Raw genomic sequence first — 23,010 nt, forward strand, 5'->3', positions numbered from 1 at the left:
GGTAATTGGATGAGAAAAAGATAAAAACACCCCTCCTAAGACGTGAAAAGAAGAGAAAACTAAAAGAATCCCAAAATAATGTACGCGATCGCGTAACTGAAGCCTAGTTCACATGAAACTTTGTGCAACCTTAATAGTAACACTCACCTTGACTTGTGGCTGAATGAATGACGTCTACTTTGCGCACCGGTTCGTGCAAACTATGTAACATCCAGAAAAATGGGCATAACGTTTAGCACATTACTTGGATTGATGAATGATCAAAAGCAGTGTAAAGAAGACTTCAAGGACTTTCATTTGGTTGGTATTAAGCCAAAAAATTGTTCATATGCTAGGTTATGTGATTTATTGAAGTTGACCCTTGAATGAACTTATATGAAAAACTTAGCTGATAGAAATACTTTGAACTTGGCTTGGTGTTTGAGGTACCTTATGATTATAAAACACATCGATACACTTACTACACTTAGTAAGGGACCTTAACATAACTTTTCAACTTAGAAATAATCAGGTTTGGGTTTATATGCATGTGAAGAATGGTTCGGGTCCTAGCTTAAATTTTTTTGGGGTGTTACAATATCTTCCCCTTGGAATCATTCGTCCTCGAATGAAGTCAAACTAGAGAAGAAATAATGGAGAGCATCTCATCTTTTCTTGCTGAACTGAACTTACTTTTAAAGTCATAACCGCAAAAAGAAAGACACAAGGCATGAACATAAAATCTAAAACACTCAAACACATGGTCTAAGTGTTGAATATGAAATGAGAGGATGGCTAAAATCTCAAATACTTTTATTGAAATTTCTCATAACTTATAGGAAGAGAGTTACAAGCATGCTTCACATAAGACTTCTTATTATGGGTATCTTAATCAACTAACATGGGTTCATGAAGTATGAATGATTTAGATTTTAATAGAATAATCTATCTGAAGTCATTCAACATGAAACATGGATACCTTGGGCACAATGTAAGAATATGACTATCATGCCTTGAGCGATAAGACTGATAGCGTTTAAGCTTAGCAGCTCTTCTTAACTATACTCTTCTTTCTAAGTACTACACTTCATTAGTTGCAACTCATATCTCTCACAAGGGCACATATTATCAAGGTTTAAGTCTAGAGGTATGATCTTAGTATGTTCAAGTCTAACTTAAAGTCACAAGGTGCTACACATAAGATGATCAAACTCTTCTAAAACACGAGATTTATATCTTATACCTTGATAGGAACTTTCATTTAGAGAATACTACTTCTTCTTACCACTCCAACACACTCACCTGAATCTCTTTACAAAAAGTCACTAATAACGTAATTCAATTATCCACACAAATACAAATGCAACATTTGAGCCTATCATTCTAACCACTTTATGGCTTCTTTGTAGTCACCTCCACCTAAGGATTTTGATGTCTTCCTTAGTATCTCTACAATGACAATTTTGTTAACTTTTACAAAGAGGCACACCAAATACTCTTACCTATCTATTACGTATAACAAAACCTCATCTTGTTCATTCTTTATATTTATAACCTTAGATAGAATAAGCACACAATAACTATCACAATAAGAAACATCTATTCTCTTTTATCTACCATTAATCAACTACTACCAGCAATACTACGAAGCCACAAGGAAGATTATTAAAGGACTAGAATATGGGTAGTAGGAACAAAATGGAACCTATCAATCATGACTTATACTTATCGCAGACCTATCATTTATGATGGGCTTAAAGAGTGATGCATGATAGGGATGAAAGCTTCATATCTCAAAGGCCATAAGCATGAATAGAGAGGTGTTCTAAGGATAAATGTGGCATAACTATCTATCACTATTGCAGGTGGATGTGTAGATGGATTAGAGCAAATGATCATAAGCACAAATAGTTTAAGAAAATTGATCTAAGAACATACATGATGTAATATGATTTCACTAGACTTTTAGGGCATACCATGAGTATATGCAACTGAGCATACTGTGCAATATGAGTGTATATATCATGATTCATATAACAAAGGGTTGGAAATCCTTATATTCATGGAATAAGATTGGAGTCGCAGAATGAAGTTACCACTTTCGTATTCTAGAAACTGAGCATGGATGTAAATCAAAATGAAGTGCCTGAATTTGGGGCATGGGTATAACGTTGATCTGATACATAAGATTGGAGTAGGGTGTTACCTCAACTGAAGTACAAAGAATATATTGATGTCACGACCCAACTCCCTGGGTATCAAAAACTCTAGGGGAATTGCCGCTGGGTCCTCCGAAGGGTCAGTCTCGATAGAATAACTGAGGCTCCTCCTACTTGGTCCTGGAGCCTGAGATCCCAAATTTAACCCAGGGGCCTTCTCCATACACCCACTATCTGTAGCTGGCCTCTTCATCTTTTGCAAATTTGCACCTATCTACAAGAAAAGAGGTCAGAAATAATCTTTCCTAGGTTCAGCCTCTATCATACGATCTAAAACAAAAAGAAGGATAATATCCTAAAGGTCATGTAGCCTCCTATTTATAGATATGGTGCAAAATACACCAATAAATAAGACTCTACTAGACACGGTCTATAGACACTCCGAGGATGAACTGCTCTGATACCACTTTTGTCATGACCCAACCCTGTAGGCCATGACTGGGGTCCAACTTGGACACCCGTATACATACCTATCAGATGTAGTCAAGCAGAACTGCGAACAATATGATAACTTACAAAAGAACTCCAATGGGTCATAACGTCTTCATATAAATATATCCATATCGTTTGTCTCCTGAGGAGTCACCACTAATCATATCATGAAAGGACACGCAAGCCGATAAGGCCTCCATTTTATATTAATATTCACAACACATCGTATAGACGTAGTTGAACAAAACTTACACACAATCCACACACATATGTCTATAGACCTCTAAGAGTGTCAATGGTATCATATGGCGGGACAGGGCCCCTGTCGTACTCCTGAATAAATGAATATATACATCAAAAAGATCAATATAAAAAATTTAGGCTCTGGTACAATGGAGCACTCTAAAATAGCTGAGTGAAAATCCTAATCTGGCAGATCTCCAAAACAAGTATCTATACCTGTGAGCATTGAATGTAGCCCCTCAGAGAGAGGGTAGTAGCACGGAATACGTACTGAGTATATAAAACATAAAATACCACAAAGGAGATTACATCTGAAATAAAGGGTCAGGAGATAAGTATAATAATTAATAAATCACTATACCTATATTTTATGAAATAAATTCATGCATATCATCATCATATATCGTACCCGAACCATTTTGGGAATCGGTGTTACAATTATATCATTATATCATCAAATGTATATATATACTGTACCCGACCCTCTAGCAAGAGACTCGGTGAATAGAGTAGTGTACACTTATATCGTACCCGACCCATTATGAGACTCGGTGCCATAACTATATTATTACATCATCATATCATCATATACATATATTATACCATACCCAGTCCTCTAGTAAAAGACTCGGTAAAGATGTAGTGAAGTTGTGCACGATAACATACCCGGCCGAGACTCGGTGAAAGAAGTATTAATGGTATACACGAGCAGAGTAGTGAGTAACCATATACAAATTAAATCATCATCTAAGACTCAATAGAATAAGTAGAATAAACTCGCACTTGAGTATTAAAGGCGATAATCATATTAAATACTCTTTGAATGTCACCCTGGACCATATCCAATGGAGCCTCAAGAATCATAGACATGTATCAAGTTAATGCGAAATAGCTTATGGAATCAGAGACATTTGTCATCGTAGAGTCCTGAGGAATAGGAGCTTATACATCCATTTACTATTCAACATATAGAAGGCTCGAGGGCTATAGCTTAACTACTTTAAAAGTTTTACTGTCAAGAAGTGAATAAGAGTCATGAATCATACTCGAAGCTTATGAATGGAATTACCCCCAAAGCTCATATCATATATCACTTATATCTATGACATGCCAAAAGAAAAGAGGGATAGCTTTACATACCTTTAGCGCTTATTCGCCATACGACACGTATACGCTGCCCGAAGCATCTCAATCTATATTAAGATTCAAGAACTATGTTTAAGTTACGTGAAGGTCCAAAATATATTCTAACGTTAGTAACTCATTTCTAGAAAATTAGACGACGTTTCCCTTATATTCAAATCAACTTGGTAACAACTAAGCCAACATCAGTACCCACACGTTTATGTACTATATCATATCGAGGCTATTCGAGCTAAGACTCAAAAATACGCCGGACAGCCCATATGCTATTCTGAATCAGCCCACACATAACGATTGATCATAATCCTTTAACACAACAGCTCGGCCAACATATAACACAACGTGTAACTTTAGCTACTATTAATCCTCCAAGCTCAACAAGAATAACAACATACCAAAACAGTCCCCCAACACAGCCCAAATGGAAAGTTAACATTAACATATGCAATTTTCTTTACTTTTAACACATAATCCATAACCATAATAGCAAAACAACAATCAACCCAATTTAGTTTACGCAAATTCCAATTCTGCCCATTTCAACACCAATACTTAATCATGGGGTTTTCTCATTTCAATTTCATTTAATTCCTTCATCCTCATATAACAACAACAATCACGACGTTAATTAAAATTGATTTATTCTTTTTACTTCTAAACAGCCCCTACACAGTTTTTAGCACCCTTCAACAGTAACACATATAATTTTATATTTCTAGCCCTTCAACATACACAAATTACCTTCAAATATAATACCATAATAATGACAACACTAATCAAATTTTAATCCAACTAGAACAACTTAATTCTGTCCATTTACAGCATCAACAATACCCATATAATTTTTTTACCTCCAATCCCACTTAATACAAAGTAATCTCTCTATTACAACATCATTGACTCTAATTTGAAAAGAAGAAACCCTACCTTAGCAACATGGCTTCTCAACTTCAATTAACTCGATGTTGCTGCTCCTAGGTTCACCCCACGTTGTTGTGGACTGTCTAAGGGTGAAATTACTTTATAAAGATTAGGTTTGGATCACTAATTTGGGCTACAAGTTCAGCTAGCCATGGCTGAAGTTCTAAGTCTTTCTATTTCTCTATTTTTCTCTAAGTGTAGAAGATGAAAGAAATGAGGTCTTAGTCATTACTAGGCCTATATATGCTTTCCATGTGGGGTCGACACGTGTCCATTCTCTAAGGGTGACATATTTTCAGCCCCTACACATGTCCAGCCCCCAAGGGTGGCACGTGTCTAGCTCTTACATGTGCCCACCTCATCCATGCACCAACCAGTTGCTGCCACGTGTCTTGGTGGGATCCACTTTAGTAGGTGCATCACCTACTTACTTTTTTTCGTAGGTTTGTAATCTAGTCTCACCTTAAGAACCTATATGATCCTTGCTACTAAAACTCGATATGTATTCAAGTACCTTAAGCAAGTAGGTCGATTACCACGACTCATTATTTGGCCTCCAACTCCTTTTAAATTCTTCCAAACCTATTTCCAACCGTCACTACTCACATAGAACTAGTCTATGTAAAATATGGGGCATTACATCCTCCCCTCCTTTAGATCATTTGGTAACGTCATGAATAACATGGATCATATGGAAACTTGTAGGGAACCAAACAAATATTCCCATGTACACAAGTGTGGGGTATAACAATTGAGATGGGAAAGCATTGATGTCTCATCCTGTCCGATTCATCATTGAATCTACATAGCATGATAATTTCAAACATGAAATAGAAGATAACTTAAAATGCCAAAAAAGTCTCAATATAATAAATCTCGAAAATAGGAGAAATCAAATATAAAGGCTAAATGACTTAAACATTATCATATATTCTAGACATGCCTCTACGAACTTTATATGAGGCATAGGACAAGCTCCTAGCTCACCAAACATAATGAAAGAACATAAGTCTGAAAATAGGAAAATAACATGAAGAGTTCGCCCTCGAATAATGAAAACTCACCAAAAGTTAACTCTGAGTAGATCACTAACTAGCCACGTGCGGGAGGATGAGAGTCATATACTACATTATGCGATAATGTAGACAAAAGAATGCATTGGTACATATAATGTACTAAGTATAGAGAATATGCAATGCATGTTGTAAATCATGATAATGCAATGACCAAGCTAAACATAGTTAAAAACCTTTAAAAATATCATTTGAAACATCATGTAAAACATAATACATGGTCAATAAAAATTCGTAAGAAAATCATAAGTCGAATGTAACATAGTGAGAAAATCATAAGCATTTGTGAGAGATTCCGTTAACTGACATAAACCATGTGAGTTATAACATAGAGTACGGTGTTTACCTCACACACCGAAAAGAGAGGGTCCATAATTTCCAAGGTAAGAACCATGATGACTAAGTGGATCCACTAAGCTGCAAAAGAATCAAGCCTCAACTATCGGGTGACCCTTTCTAAGGAATCAAGCCTCTACTAATGAGAGATCCTTCTTTCTACGGTGATACTTAGTTATGGGATAATGAAATTTCTACTAACGGTCTCATGCCTTTACGAAAGGGTGAGTCTCTATCACAAGGTTCATTCGTTGCTAGGTCAACTTTTAATGGAATATCATATATAATATACCATAAGCTTTGAAGATGGTAAGAACATAGTAATACTAAGTTCATCATAAATACTTAAAAATCATAAAAATAACTCCTTCAACATATCATGAAATCATAACATATTCATAAAGATAATTATATAAAATATCAAGATCATGATAAGCTTGTTCATAAAAAAATAATGGAAAATCTTCATGATAGTATACTTTACTTTGAAGTAACCTTTATCTTCATTGGAAACCCATAATTCATACTTCATCAACAGGCATCATTAAAAATCATAGTTCATAAGCTCATGATGCATACATGATCTTGAATCATAAATTGAAAATCATAAAGTAGTCATGATACATGGGTCATCGTAAAATACCTTAAAAACATGCAATTGAATCAAACTCATGGATGAAGAGACCATTAACATTGAATAATAACATAATTGAGTGGACCCATATGAAATTTGAATAAAAACTAGAATTTAGGAGAAATTCAAGGAATAAGAGAATTTAGAAAACCTTGGGACTCCATGGATGAATTCCCACATACCTTAAAGAATTCTAGCCTTGAAATTGAAAAGGAGACTTGAGTTGGGAAAACCTTTGATAGAAGACTTCTCTTGATTCTTGAATTTTTTGACTTGAAAGCTTTGGGATTTTTGATGGAGAAGAGGAACCCTAGGTTTGTTTTGAAAGAATTTCTTAAGACTAGTATGTTTAGATTGATGATTATGAGAGGAAAACTAGTTATTGAATGATATATTCCTTTAAAAACACTCAAAATGACTTAGTATAGTGTTAAAAAGTTTTGGAAAGGACTAATAACCTGAGACGCATACAGGAAGTTGCTGAAAAATTATGTAGGAAGCCTTTCACAAAAGCCTTCATGTCCCGTGAAAGTCTTCAATGCCCGTGAAGGGGGTCGTGAACATGTGACTGCCTAACAGGATTTCACTAAAATGGGCATAACTTTTTACTCCAAACTCCAAATGAGGCAAATTTGGTGGAGTTGGAAAAAGGACTCAAAGATATTTAATTTGATAGGTCATAGAACACCTAATTCTTTATATTCTAGGAGATATAATTATTTGAAGTTGATCCAAGTAAAATCTTATATCGAAACTCAATCGGTAAGGAAGCTTTCAACTCAACTTTGTGCTAAAGGATTCTTGTAACCTTAAAACATCTCCAAATCTATTTTCATACTAAAGAATTTATCTCAACACCTATGCAAAATTAAGAACCAATCCTACGATCCTATACGCATATGAAGAATGTTTAAATTTTTGCTTAAATTTTTTTGGGGTGTTACACCCCCTTAGATCGAAGGTCACCATCCTGAGTCTGTGGACTGATTCTCTACACTAAGCTATAAGCACAAAACTCCACACGATAGTGGCATCACTATACATAAGGATACTTTAAATCTTCTGTTATACTATATTTGCATATGCAAAATCGCTACTAGGACTTTCTTCTAAGATACTTTTCTCAACTTCCTTATATCTCTATAGGTATCTTTCTATAATCTCTGCTCTAATTGGCGTACATAGTCACTTTCTCTAACTCTTATGATCTAACCTCTTTTTTTGGTCTGCTAACACTTATATTCTTAATTCACATATACCCAATTAAAGGAAACTTGAACTATAACGAGAGACTTTTCATCATCTATAGATAACCTCTTCAGACCAATTCTTATGGATACTATATAAAAGTATAATGCTTACTTCAGCCTTCTCCACATTGGCAGTTCAAGAATACTAATTAGGCACACATACAAAATCATAAACTTAAAGCCTCATACAACTATATACTATCTCAGATCTTAAGCCTCTTCCTACCTAATGACTTAGCCACAAATCACTGTTTTTATATGAGGGTCACATACACCACATTTGTAAAATCACAGTTTTTGCAAGTTAATAACTTAATATCTCGCATACGCCATGTCAAGCCTGCTAGATCAAATCTCAAAACTAACATTATTACTCTCATAATGTTATCCCCCTTTTTTCACTATGCTCATTTAAAATGCAAGCTTAGTGACATAAATAACAATACAGTTTCTTACATACTATACCAACTTACAACTACTAGATAAATTTAAGAAACACTCGCTCACTACGATCTTATGGCAAGTAGTAGATCTTTATCTCCTAGTCTGGTTACAATTTATCATCACATTACCTTTCAGTATCTAATTACTATTTACCCAACACTATACATCATTGGCTAATTAGATTCATAATAGTTTGCCGAAATTAAATTAACTAACTAACTATTGATACGATTTCAAATGGAGTTTGTCACAGACTTGGATAAAATTTCAGGGCTGCAGATTAGCATGAGTTTAAGTCTAATATCTCTTACTTTGGATAAAATTTCAGGGCTGCAGATTAGCATGAGTTTAAGTCTAATTTATGATCATGATTGCTCGACCTCTAATCATCTACCAGAGTTGACAGTCTAACTACATCGTTGAGCAGGGATAGACATGAACCAACTATGGAGCATTAAGAATTCATCTTGTTTCGTAACCAAATATGGTGTATTAGGTATATCTCTATCCTAGACACGAAACACTCTAAATCCTATCCTAGAATGAACATGCTTCTTTCATTCCTTGTTATATCCCTCTATTCCTCTCTCGAGTTTAAAAGCTGACAAGACATTTATTCTAATATTGATCAGGCATTAAAATAGTAAAAGCAAGAATACAAGAATAACTTAAAGTGACAACCCATCTTTATCCAAAGAAATCACTATTCAAACCATAACTCATAGCCACAACTCTAGAATAGGAGAATTTAGCTATTCATAATTTGATTCCTGACAAAATATAGTTGTTTAATCATCAAGAATTCGAAAGATGAAAAAAAAAGAGATGAACCCTAGTTTTCTATACAATAAAGTCTCTTAGGTCGTTCTCCACAAAATTAGAATTCGAATAATACTGGAAAAAAAACTCAAGTATTTATAGAGTTGAAAAATCTCAGCAAAAATTGGCGCTCCAGGTCAGTGATGCTGACATGTTCCATAGCTTTAGGTCTGGAAAATTCTTCTTCTCCGCAAAGCGGAGTGGCTACGGACTGCACTGGTTCAACATCACTTTGCTCTCCAAATTGCAGTACCCAGTTCCGCGATGTAGAGGTGCTCCATTTCAGTACATGTCATAACTTGACATTCTATCCTTAGCAATTTCAACTCCTGCTTTACCCCACTCTCCATTTTCCCCTTTTTCATTTATTTTAGCATGTTTTTCACCCTACAAACACCTAACCATGTTGGTTTATGAAAATACATAATTAAGCCTAAAATATTAACAATAACATGGGATTTACACTTGAACTCAGCTAGAAACATGGGTTAAACGTGGCTATTGAGCGTATAAATATGCCTAAGATCAATGAGATTGACCAAAGGTTAGGATTAAGTTGTAATCTGAATTTAATTAGGTCATTTTCATGGATTATGCTATTTTGTAATTGTTTAGACCAAGAACAAGCCATGACTCATAACAAGAAAAAAATTCAAATTCAATAGAGTTTTCAAGGCTTCATTCAAGGTCGGTGATGGTTGTTTGTTTTTCAAGTTATGTGTTGTGTGCATGTTAACTACTTTATATTATTACCTGTGCAATGCATGTGGAAAAAAATATAAGGGAGGAATGTAAAATGACATCATGTTGATAATCTCATGCAATAAACTTATTTAATTTACTTGTGGTTTCAAGTGTTATTGTTTTATTATAATTATGATTGTGCATGTTGTTTGTGATTAACAGTTTTCTCGGGTACCATGCCTGGTACGAAAATACTAATGGTTGGCTCATGTACCACGTCTAGTACAAAAATACTAATGGTTGACTCGTATACCACTTCTGATACAAAATTACTAATGGTTGGCTCATGTACCACATTGGGTACAGAATATCATTGGTTGGCTCAGGTATCATGCCGGTATAGATTTTGATATGTTTGCTTGTGTATATTTATTGATTCCTTGAGTAAACCAAATTTGTTTGTGGGACATGTTTCATGTGTTTGTTAAGTCAAGATCTATCACTATGAGTCTATTTCTGTTGTTGACTTATTGATATATATGTTGGTTTGTATTACTAGATTTTGGTTTCATGTTTATATTCATATGTTTAGAACTGGTCAATGATTCTACAAGCACACTGTGATTTGTGTACTGATAATGCACTTGTTTTTTTTTTTGAGTATAGGGCATATTTAAGCAGCTGATACGAGACCTTAATTGTGAGACGCACAACATCTAAATCCAAGGGTGAGCTACTTCTTACGAGTTTCCATGGATTCCTTTCTATCTCTTTTTCCATCTTTTCGAACTAAGACACTTTTAGACTGTTAGATTTTTAAGTTCATTGTTTGGGATTGCATCCATACTCTTGAATTATTAGATATTTTGGTACTACGACTTTCTGTTTCTAGAGAGATATTTTCATAGATATCATAATAAATGATTGAGTTTACGTGAGCTTAATCTTTTATTTGTCTTAAACTATTTTCTTAGTTGATCTATTTAATGAGTTTTTTCTTAAAGGTGGCTTGATGGATTGATGATTGAGTTGGTAGTTGGTTATCGCACCAGAGAGTTTAGTGTGGGTGTCTCACCGGTACATTTGGAATGGGTACCACGCCGGTACACTAACTATTGAAATGGGTAACACGCCGGTAGACTAACAGTTTGGGTATGAATTCCATGAGAGGATCATTATTTGACTGTTGCAATATAATTGGTTATGTTCATTTGTATAAGATTCAAATATAAGGAATAGAAGTCGGGTGTTGTATTAACTGTAATGTGATCATGTATTATCTGTCTTACTATGTCTTTGTTGCTTGTTCATATCTCATTTACTAGAATTAGCCACGTAGTCCTACAGTACACTCTGGTAATGTACTGATACCTCACTTGATTTTTCTTTGTTGAGTATATGATATATTCAGGCGGCTGCTAAGAGACCTCAGTTAGGAGATCATTGATCTTTCGGATTCACGGGTGAGCCAGTTCTTTTGGGCAGTCGTGGATTCATCTTAGTTCTCAGTCCTTTCTTCTTGGACTCACACTTTTAGATTCCTATTTTATAATTATTATTTTTGGGGTTGCATCCCCTTATTCTAAATCGTTAGCTAAAATTTTGGTACAATAACTTTTAGATTCTAGGGAGTTAATTTCAGCATGTTTTTGGTAAACTACCCGAGTTTATGGAAACTTAGCTTTTAAACTATATTTAAGCCATTTTCCCCCTTATTAAATGCTCGTGTCTATTAATATCGTATTGTAGTTGGGTTGGTATTGATTCTCCCACTGGAAGACTAGTGTGGATGTCACTCACAATAAATCAGGATCGTACAATTATATTAGGATAATAATTACACAACATACTAATTATACATTACTTCCAAACAGACCCTCTAAGTCTTGAGTTTAGGAATTATAACGCTCAACATCATTTAATCCAGTCTCCGAAAGAAGAACCAACATTTTAATTCTTTAGCAATGAAGTGAGATAGGTAAAAAAAACTGTTTTTTCTTTATTTTTTCAAATAAGGAAACAACTCTCAGGAAAAGGGAAATTATGTCCTAGTTAAATTAAATAAGTGACGAATTATAACACTTCTTCAAACGAATGTACAAAGAAATCAAGGATTATATATATATATATATATATATATATATATATATATATATATATTAAAAGTACGAAGACCCTTAAAATGTTAATTGAACTTTTTGACCTTCATTAAAAGATTCCACTTTAGATAAAATCGTCTTTTCACCATATTTATTATTTCTTTCATTATTTAGAAATTTAAATCAATCAAAACTTTATTGCTTTAGACAAAAAAAATTGTTATTATTGTCCTCAAATAATTATTATTTAATTATTATCTTAATATATTGAATAAGATTATACTAATTTAGGATTTAGATGAGATATACACTAGGATTCATATTCTACGATGAAGTTATTTACCACTATTTTCTTTATATTTTAGTAGTTTAAAATATCAACCAAAATTTGAGTATTAAGACTTTAAAATTAATAGCTTACCTTGAATACATCTTTCCTCATAAAATTAAATTTGGTATTTGGTGCAAACGAGGACTCAGAAAAGTGAGATGTATCAAACAAATAAGGATTTGCAACGGATTCTATTTCTAATCAAATTTCAATTTTAAGTCCTAACTATTTTTGATGTTCAAAACATATCCATCTCACATGAGTCAAAACACATAAAACCTATACATGCAATTCTATTTGGGTCCCTAAAGCTAGCTTATTGGTAGTTTAAAAATATGTAACCATTATGTATTCTTATATACTTTTTCGATGTGAGGTGGTTTCGTGCTTTTCTTTATTAGAACCACTTCTATAGCTTTTATCACGCTTCTTGTCTTGAAATATATTTTTATGTTGTCATCTTGCAGTCATTGGTAGCTGAATACGCCAAGAGAAGTTTGTGCTTTTATACTATACCCTTCAAAAAGTAATTAATTTCTTTCATCATACTGTTCACTCTTAAAATTATATCATGTATAGTTTTAACTAGACTCCTAAAATATTTGGGATGAAAAATTAAGTAGTTTTTTTTACTAGACTTCTAAAATATATGAAAAGAAAAATTAAGTAATTTTATGTTCAATATTTCTAATTCAATTAGGATTTTACCTTATATAATAAAAATTCTATAATGATTCTATTTAAGTGATATTTAGTTCAAAATTTACTCAAAAACACAACTTCTTCTACTTTTTTTTTGATATTTTGATTTTGATGATTCAAGTCATCTTCTTGTATTTATTATCATCATCATTTTTTAGTTAATAACTTTAAAAATTATGTATGAATTATACATAATCAACAACTATACTAAAAACATGAAGTTTCTTAGAAAAGTTGATTGGACCTTTTGCCCTCAAAAAGACTCTATAATAGATAAAATTATTATTTACTTTCTCAAATTATTTTAAATTATTTTTATAATATTTTTGTTACCTAATGTTAGTAGAATTTATTTTACTGATAAAAAGAATTTTGAAATAATGATAAAAGAAAAAAGATGAAATATCAATAGATTTTTTCCCCTCTAGAATTAGTGTTGGTAGATTGTTTTTCCTTGGGCACCTAAAAGTCATAAGATATGGTAAGAAAAAGAAAAGGAAAAATATGAATGTTTTTTTTTCCGATTCATCTTCAATAAAATTAATTGGTATGGTCAAAATGAAATATGTGAGCCTCGAATTAACAGGCTCTTGTCAATTTTGTTGATCGTTGATGTTTTTTTTTTCTTTATCTTTGTCATTTAATTATTACTTTAATATTTAAATTTTTAAAAGTAATGAAAATAGAACTCTTAATATTAGTATTTTAAAATTGATTAAAATTAATTTTTTTTTTCTTACTGAAATTTTCTTATTTAAATATATTAAAAGTCCATAGTTATATTTGTAGATTGTTGGTTTCCGTATTTGCCTATTATTCCTATACTTAATCATGACAAAACAATTGTTTGACAACAACAAAATAGCTACTTTCGAGTATATATAAAACTTTGAATTTGTTAGGAATAGTTGATTAGGTTGTTTAATGTTATTTTTAGGACAATTAAAATGTTAGAATATTTAATAATTGATAATTTTATTATATATTAAGCTATATATTATATTAAAATATTCTTACTTTTAAATATAATTTTGACAATAATCATCAAGTTACATATACTAAATTAGTATATATATATATAATATTAAAATAAAAAGTACACTACTATTAGCACCAAAAATCGTGCGTGAGAGGAATTCTTTTTCAGTGTAGTTTTAATTGCCCTTTGTGCTGATTTATAACTCTCTATTTGCAATTATAGGATACTTCATAATATTCTTGACCACAATTCCATTAATAATATTATTCCTATTTGATAATCTCTTTTACAAAGGGTATTGTAAAATCAAATCAAATGGCATTATATACATGACTTTCCATGGGTATCAAGATTTTTTTTTGAATGGATTAAAAATAAAAGAGTGTCGCATAAAATGAGACAAAAAAATTATATATTTAAAACAAACATACAAATGGAAAACCAAAATAATTCAAAATTTTAAATGAAACGCCAGGTATTCCTGTGAAGGTGCCAGCCAATTTTCACACCGCAGGGGAATAGGTAAAAATCTTTACTGTTCAATTTTCCAAAAATAATAATAAGAGTAGACAGCTAGAGAAAGTGAAAATAGAGTAGTCAAAAAGATGTCAACAGTCTGAGCCCGTTTAGATTGACTTAAAAAAAAATAATTTTTATGTATGAAGTGCTTTTAGAATTCTGAAGTGCGTTATTTTTATAAATAAGCAGTTGAGTGTTTGGATAAAAGTGCTTATGATGTGAATTTTAGGGTTAAAAGAATAAAAAAAGGTAGTTTGGGAATTTAGTTAAAATACAAGGGATATAAAAGTAATTTCTATGATCAAAGAAAATGACTTTAAGCACTTTGGAAAAAAAAAGTTAGGAATTCTAACTTTTTATTTTTGACTGACTTTAAGAACTTTATGACTTAAAGTCAACATTAGACAAACACATCCAAAAACTAAAAGAGGACTTTAAATTAATTTTAACCAACTTAAAGCCAATCCAAACGGGCTCTATATAAGAAGGTTAATAACTAACAAAAGCAAAAAGCCAGAGTGCCGTAATCTGACTTTTCCTCTGTTTCTACTTCTCCTTTACGACTTTTGAATGTATTCCCATCCTTATAGTCTCATATAGACTGCCTGTAAAAAGATTTTGGCAGAGCCCAGCTAAGGTCAATTCATTCTAGACCTCTTTTATTAGGCTAATGTGCCACTAGTAGGAAATTCTACATTATTTTTTCTTAAGAACCATAAAAATTCTACAAGCTTTTGATGAAAATTATCAAAAAATATTCAGTTATTATGCAATTTCACTGAATAAACAAATCATAATTCATATACAAGAAATCAAAATATCTTGAGGAATCATATTGACAAATCGTATATCTCCATATTTTTTTTATAAATAAATATTTGTAATTAAAAAAATTTAAATATGTATAATTTTATAAAGATTTATTAATCAACAATAATAATTAGTAATAACTAGTTATTCTTTAATATAATCTTTTCACATAATACAGACAATTTGTTCACACCTAACATGATTTTCTTTTACAAGTCTAAAATGATGTCCCTTTTTTTCCTTTCAAAATATAAATTTATGACTCAAGTTTTACATTTTAAAAAAATTGGAATCACGATTTGAAATTCCAAATCATGTTTTCATGATTTCATATTGCATGTGAAAACGCCTACTGAATTGATTTGAAGTTAAAATTTTATTTGAAAATAAATAATGTTTTATTCTTAAAGTGAAAATATAAATTCTAATTGATCAAACCCAAAATAAATATGAATATCAAATGAAAAAAAAGTAACTTAATTTTTGATCCACCTAAATATTATTACATATTTTTTTGGTGTATAATATAAAAAAAACCCATATAAAGCTAAAGAAAAAGAGTAAAATAAGTTAAGATTATCTCTATAACTACGGCCTAAAAAATAGCCACGTAATCCTACTTTTAAGTTGTATTTGAGATACAACAGAAAGTGCAACGAATCTCCCGTTTTTGAGTCATTACTTTCAACAAACTCAAAGGCAAAACCGTTAACTTCTTCATGAGCTCTCGGTGAATTGCCATTGAGGCAGCGGATAGGCAGAAATGCTGATGAAACGTGCAGGTGAAGCTACTTAACTGTGGCTTCTAGCTAAAATAAGAAGAAGAAAGAAATTATATAAAATTACTTTTAAAATGAATCAGTTTTGAAATTGCTCGAACATTATGTTATACGTAGCATATCATTCCGATGTCTATATCTGATTATTAAAATGATTTTTTTTTTAAAGGAATAAGAGAGTGACTGAAAAATAAATGTACCAATAAGTCCAGACAATAAAATGACATTTGCGTTAATTATTGGAGAATATATGCATTTGCTTTTGATAGGTGCATTTCGTTTGTTTGCTGACTAAAGATAACGTCAGATATTAGTACCAACAGATTGTGGCGATGGGCTTCTTAGTGAGGATATATTTTTTGTCATATGTTTGGTAATTTTTTGGAGAGTATACTGGTGGAACTGAATTTTTGTGAAAAAAATATCTTTTTGCGTTTAAATTTAGGTTGTGTTTGGTATGAACAATTTTTTTGTGTTTGGTAAATAAGTAAAAAAAAAATAATATTCTAAGATCATTTATATATAAGCTAGCAAAATATTATGAGAATGGATTATGGAGTAGGGGTGGAAGGAGGTGAAAAATGATCAAGAAATGGGAGTTGGGTGGTTGGAGAGGAGATAATGAAATTACATGAGATATAATGAAGTCAGTTTTCTCATTTTAAAGAAATTTGTTTTCTAGAGAAAATAATATTTGTTTTTATCGATCAAACATGAGAAATCTTGTTCCTATCTTTCCTCCTGCCATAAAACTCGAGATCTATGCACGTTAGCTTAACTTACGTTGAAAGAATGTTGGTTCTGCATATGCCACAATCCCTTTTCAGTGCATTTTTGTGTATAATATTGTGGATATATTATTTATACATAATTATATAAACATATATATATATATATATATATATATATATATATATATATATATATATATATATATATATATATATATATATATATATATAGTTTATACGCAATATATATGATGTATAATTGTGTATATATATAGTGTAATTTATACTATATTAAAAGCATGAAGATCCTTAAAATGTTGATTGAAGTTTTTGCTCTTCATTAAAAGACTTTGCTTTAGACAAAATCATCTTTTCACCATTTTCTTCAATTATTATACCATTATTTTAATGATATTGAATATTGACTATAATAAACATAACAAAAATTAAATGTAGAAGAATCTTTTGCCAACTAAAATAGAGTTGATCCAAAAAATAATAAACTATTTTTTCTTTAACTCTTTCCTTATTTAAACTATATTAAAAGTCCTAGCATTTAAGACTTTAAAATCAATTACAGTTTTATTAACCTATAACAATCCTTTCTTTATTAAACTAACTAATTATAAGAGAAATACTAAACAAAATTAAAGAAGGAAACTAATGTATGATGTTAGCATTAAGATATTTTGAATAATGACTTGACCTTCTATTGCAGAAAATAGGTATAAACAAATCAAAAAGGAAAAGAGATAAATCAAGACAAGAAAGGAGCTAATTGAATCAATAAGCATCTCGCAGATTAAGGAAGCAAAATTGACTTCTCACAGATCAAGGAATCAGCTTTCATATATCAAGAAAGGAAAGGCACTGAAGAAAGAAAAGAAGACCACTCAAGGAAAGAAGGATTCATCTATCAAGGAAGGAGGAACACTGAAGGAAGGAAAGAAGATCATACAAGGAAAAGAGCATCAGGCGTACAAGGAAAGAATGATCAGATCAAGCACAAAAGGGAAGAAGTATTCTGTACTAAATCAGAATATCTTGAAGAAGATCCAGCAAAGAAAACACATGGACATATCTGATATGGACATGTATACTCAATCAAGGAATTACTAATCCTTGATTGAATGAAATCCCTTGGGTTCTTCCTTTCAGAGCTAACGGCTAATTCATCATCAAAAGCTGATTATAAAAAGCCTCTCTACTACTCCAAAGAAACTACACAACTTCACTTGAACTTGTACTCATTTAGTTCTTTCATCTTTCAAATACTTTGTACTTCTGCAAGAATACAATTATAAACAAAAAAAGAGAAAGAAAGAGAGAAGTGTAGGTTATACAGGTAGAGGCTGTGTCGATCATATGATCAATTGGTTAGAGACAACAAGTAGAACCAAATTTGTACTCTTACCATTCTTCAAAAAGCTCTAAGGAAAACCCCTGTAACCTATCACGGCCTAAAAACCAAGGTCATGATGGCATGCATCCCAAACCTTATCCTGATACATAAGCCAAAAAGTAAAAGCATATGAGACTCCCAAAGGGAAGTCAGGTTACAAATAAATGTAAAATAGAAGACAACAACTAAAATACCCCCAAAATCTGGTATCATAAGTTTTAAGAGCATTTAAATACAAATCTGAATTTGAATACACAATTTAACTCTTTGAATATTGAAAAGACTATAGATAAAAGATGGACTAGCGGTGATCTGGATCCCAAGACCTCACCACTGATCCGATGATGATGTATTTGTGAGAATCAACTATCGCACTGGGTACCCTGACTAGTATTTGCATAAAAAGAGACACAAATATAGGGGTGAGTAAAATCCACATGTACTCAATAGGTTTAACCGACTGAGTATAAGAGATTAATAAAAAACTATGAAATAAACTAAGAAACGCTTTCACCTGCATGCAGAAAAGTCCCACTCCGATTACGCTGTCGCCAATTTATATAGAACGATACAAATATAGTAAACAAATAATTACAGTTCAATATCACAATTAAACAAATAGAATAATTATCACATGTATCAATGCAATGCAATGTACTATGATGATGAAATGATATGATGGTATGGTGGGGTCAAGGCTGTCACACAACCTATCATATACATCTGCTGAGCTGTGCTACCAAGAAGGACCCATGGGGGTCTCGCAGACCATATACCTCATCACAATCTCATTGTATCAACTATCTTGCCACTCAACTAATGGCCAAGGACTCATGATACAAATATCTCATTCTCTTGCCACCCATCTCGTGGTCAAGGATATAAAAGATGTCACATTTTCTTTCTCAAAATGATTTTCACATTTATCAACTTTCCAATGATCAATAATTGTATGAATGAGGATGAATGCAATCACAAAGTATAAGGCATGGAGGTAATATTCAACTCAACATGTAGTACAAGGTTCCAAGTTCTAAAATTTAATCTAAGCATGATATTCTTCCTCAATAGACAATAATGGGAAGAAAATACATCAAATTAAGTGTTTACCCCTTTTTCAACAATATCTTAATACTCAAGTATGCTCAAAACCCCCAACTTTACCCCTTAGACGGACATTACAAGTCAAATAACGTCTTCTCAATTCCACACAGTTAAGTCATAGATTACGTAGTCTCAATCACAGATACAAATATCACATAAGGCCCCCACATGTGTTACACAATATATATAAGCCCCTATACGGGCATCACAATATCAATTATCAGTCTTAAACTATACTATAACCCCATCCCAAAGTCTACAACATAGAATTTGACTAATCACCCCAACTCAGCACCAAGAAGAATAGTCAAACCTACCTCGATAGCCGAAATCGCACTCGAACACCTCCACCGGATGATCAACTCTTGAATTCAACACCCAGAATGACAAACCACTATCAAGAATAAAATATACGCATCATAAATAGTCCAATGACAATCATAATGAAAGGTTTCAAAATCGAGGGTAAAATAGTCTAAAAATTGATTAATTTTAAAAATGGTCAAATATGATATTTATTGAAAAATCATGTTCTACTCATAATAAAGAACTCATGGTTGAAAAACCCATAAAAATAGAGTTCAAAATGAGTTAGAAATTACCAATTTCCATAAATTCGGATAAGGGAAGAACAAGAGGTTTTGGAGTTTGAAACTAAAATTTAGGAGTTAAAATCATCAAATAATTAATGAAAAAGAAAGGTTTTAGGTTAAAAATCACTTACCCAACGATTTTACTAGAACACCTCTTCTCAAATCACCCCAAAAAGCTCAAGAAATTAAAAAATGATGGAAATGGGGGTTTTCACAATTAAACACTTTTCAAGTCAAAAACGACCTTCGCGATTGCGATAGGGAAAGGCACGGAACAAACAACACATCGTGATTGCGAACCCCCCTCTCACAATCGCGAAGGTAGAAACCCTGATATATCACGATCGCATGGACTAAGGTCGCGATCGCTATGAACGATGAAGAGTTGCACTAGAACCAGAAATAGCAGTTGAAACTCAATTAAAAATGCTCTCGGTTGGACCCTAAAAAATCATTCGGGGTCCGATAAAAATAAATTGGGTATGGTTCCACATTGAATTTGATATTTCAAACTCAATTAAGTCGTCAGATTTCTGAAATGAAGTTGTTTTGGCCAAAATACCCTCCCGGATTTCTTATTGGCCTAAAACTCAACTTTTGGCCTAAAAACTCAAAACGACGATTAAGGTCCCGGGGCTCTAAGTCAATATTCAACTAGACAAAACTCGACGTTTTCGGATGCAATGAAACTGACAGAATTCTCATCCGACGCTCGAATCTCAAAACATTGACTAAAGTCAAACCAACTCATATAAAACCACATTTTCAACCTAAGACCTCAAATTCATATATCAACCTCAAATCTGTTTCCGACAACTCTCCTAGACCAATTTCCACATTTCGAAGCTAATGAAATTAACAAAATCCCATTTGAGACACATAACTCCATTTGGTACCGAAAATTACTTTTTCACAACTTTACTCTATAAAAATCAAGAATTTACCCAATTCAGTATCTATTAAGGCTTTAACATATTCCACTACACACACTGAACAAATAATACTCGTGAGCATTAATGATAGGGGTAAAATGAAAATTTCACATAAATTTCTAAAAATGACATTACAACATCCACCACTAAAAAGGATGTTCGTCCTCGAACACAAGATAACGAAAAGTACCTGGAGTCTCAAAAAGCTGAGGGTAACGGCCGATGCCGGCACTATACCTTAACCGAAGCGATCTCCTTGGTCCTGAGCCTACAAATTTGTCTGTCTAGGATAGCTACTGGCTCCTCCTCATAAGTCAAATTCGAACCCAACTTTACCACTTTATAAAAAATCATACGGGACTCATCCGGTATATACTTGCGAAGCACAAAGACATGAAACACCGGATGTCAGTAGTCGACCCTGAATCAAATGTACTTGCTCAATAGAATCTCTGAGTAAGTCAGTATCCAATGCATCCACCGCAACTGAATCAAACCACCTAATGAGTGACCGACACCTATAACCATACAATGCCTCAAATGGTGCCATCTAAATGTTGGAGTGATAACTGTTATTATAGGCAAACTCCGCTAAGGCTAAGTGTTGGTCCCATCGGGCACTAAAATCAATCACACAGGCCCTAAGCATATCCTCCAACACCTAAATAGTTCGCTCGCACTGGCCATTAGTTTGGGGATGAAATGCTGAACTCATCTCTAGTCGTATACTCAAACCATGCTGCAATGCCTTCCAAAAGTGAGAGGTGAACACTGAGCCCCGATCTGACATAATAGAGATCGGCACCCCATGCAGCCTAACAATCTCCCGAAGATAGATCCTAGCTATCTGCTTTGCATTGTAGCTAGTCTTCACTAAAAGGAAATGGGTTAATTTGGTCAATCAGTCCACAATCACCCAAACAGAGTCATACTTACCCAATGCCATGGGTAATCCAGACACAAAATCCATAGTAATACGCCCCCACTTTCACTTGGGAATGGGCATCCTTTGCATAGAATCACTAAGTTTCTAATGCTCATACTTCACCTCTTGGCAATTCAAACACTTAGTCACAAAATCAACAATGTCCCTCTTCATGCTACACCATCAATAATGTTGTTTCAAGTCATGAAACATCTTTTCTACCCCCGGGTGAATTGAATACTTGGAATAATGAGCCTCCTCGAATATCATACATACCCAATCACCAACCTTGGGCACACAAATTCGATTAATCCTCAAAACTCCCAAAGAATCAAAAGAGGCTAATTTTGCTTCACCACTCAATATTTTTCTCGAATGGCCCTCAACTTGTCATCCTCAAACTAGTGTGCACAAATCTGGTCATCAAGGTAGACATAGCCTCCATAAAGGCCAAAATGCTATGATATGTGGAGATATCAAGTCGGATCGACTGCCTAGCCAATGACTGAACCTCCAAAGGCAAGGGCCTCTCATCTACCTTAAGGAAGGCCAAACTACTCATACTAGATGCCTTGCGACTCAGGGCATCTACTACCACATTAGCTTTGTCCGGATGATAAAGAATGGTGATGTCATAGTCTTTCAATAAATCCAACCACCTACACTGCCTCATGTTTAGATTCGGCTGAGAAAAGATATAATTAAGATTGCGATGGTCAGTAAATACCTCACAATGCACACCATAAAGATAATGCCTCCATAACTTCAGAACAAACACCACTGCCGCCAATTGTAGGTCGTGGGTAGGATAGTTCTTATCATGTACCTTTAATTGTCGAGAAGCATAAGCTATAACTCTACCCTTTTGTATCAATACACCATCCAAGCCTACTCTCGGTGCATCACAAAACACAATAAAGGCTATAC

Source organism: Solanum dulcamara, chromosome 8, assembly GCF_947179165.1.
Source record: "Solanum dulcamara chromosome 8, daSolDulc1.2, whole genome shotgun sequence".
NCBI lineage: Eukaryota > Viridiplantae > Streptophyta > Magnoliopsida > Solanales > Solanaceae > Solanum > Solanum dulcamara.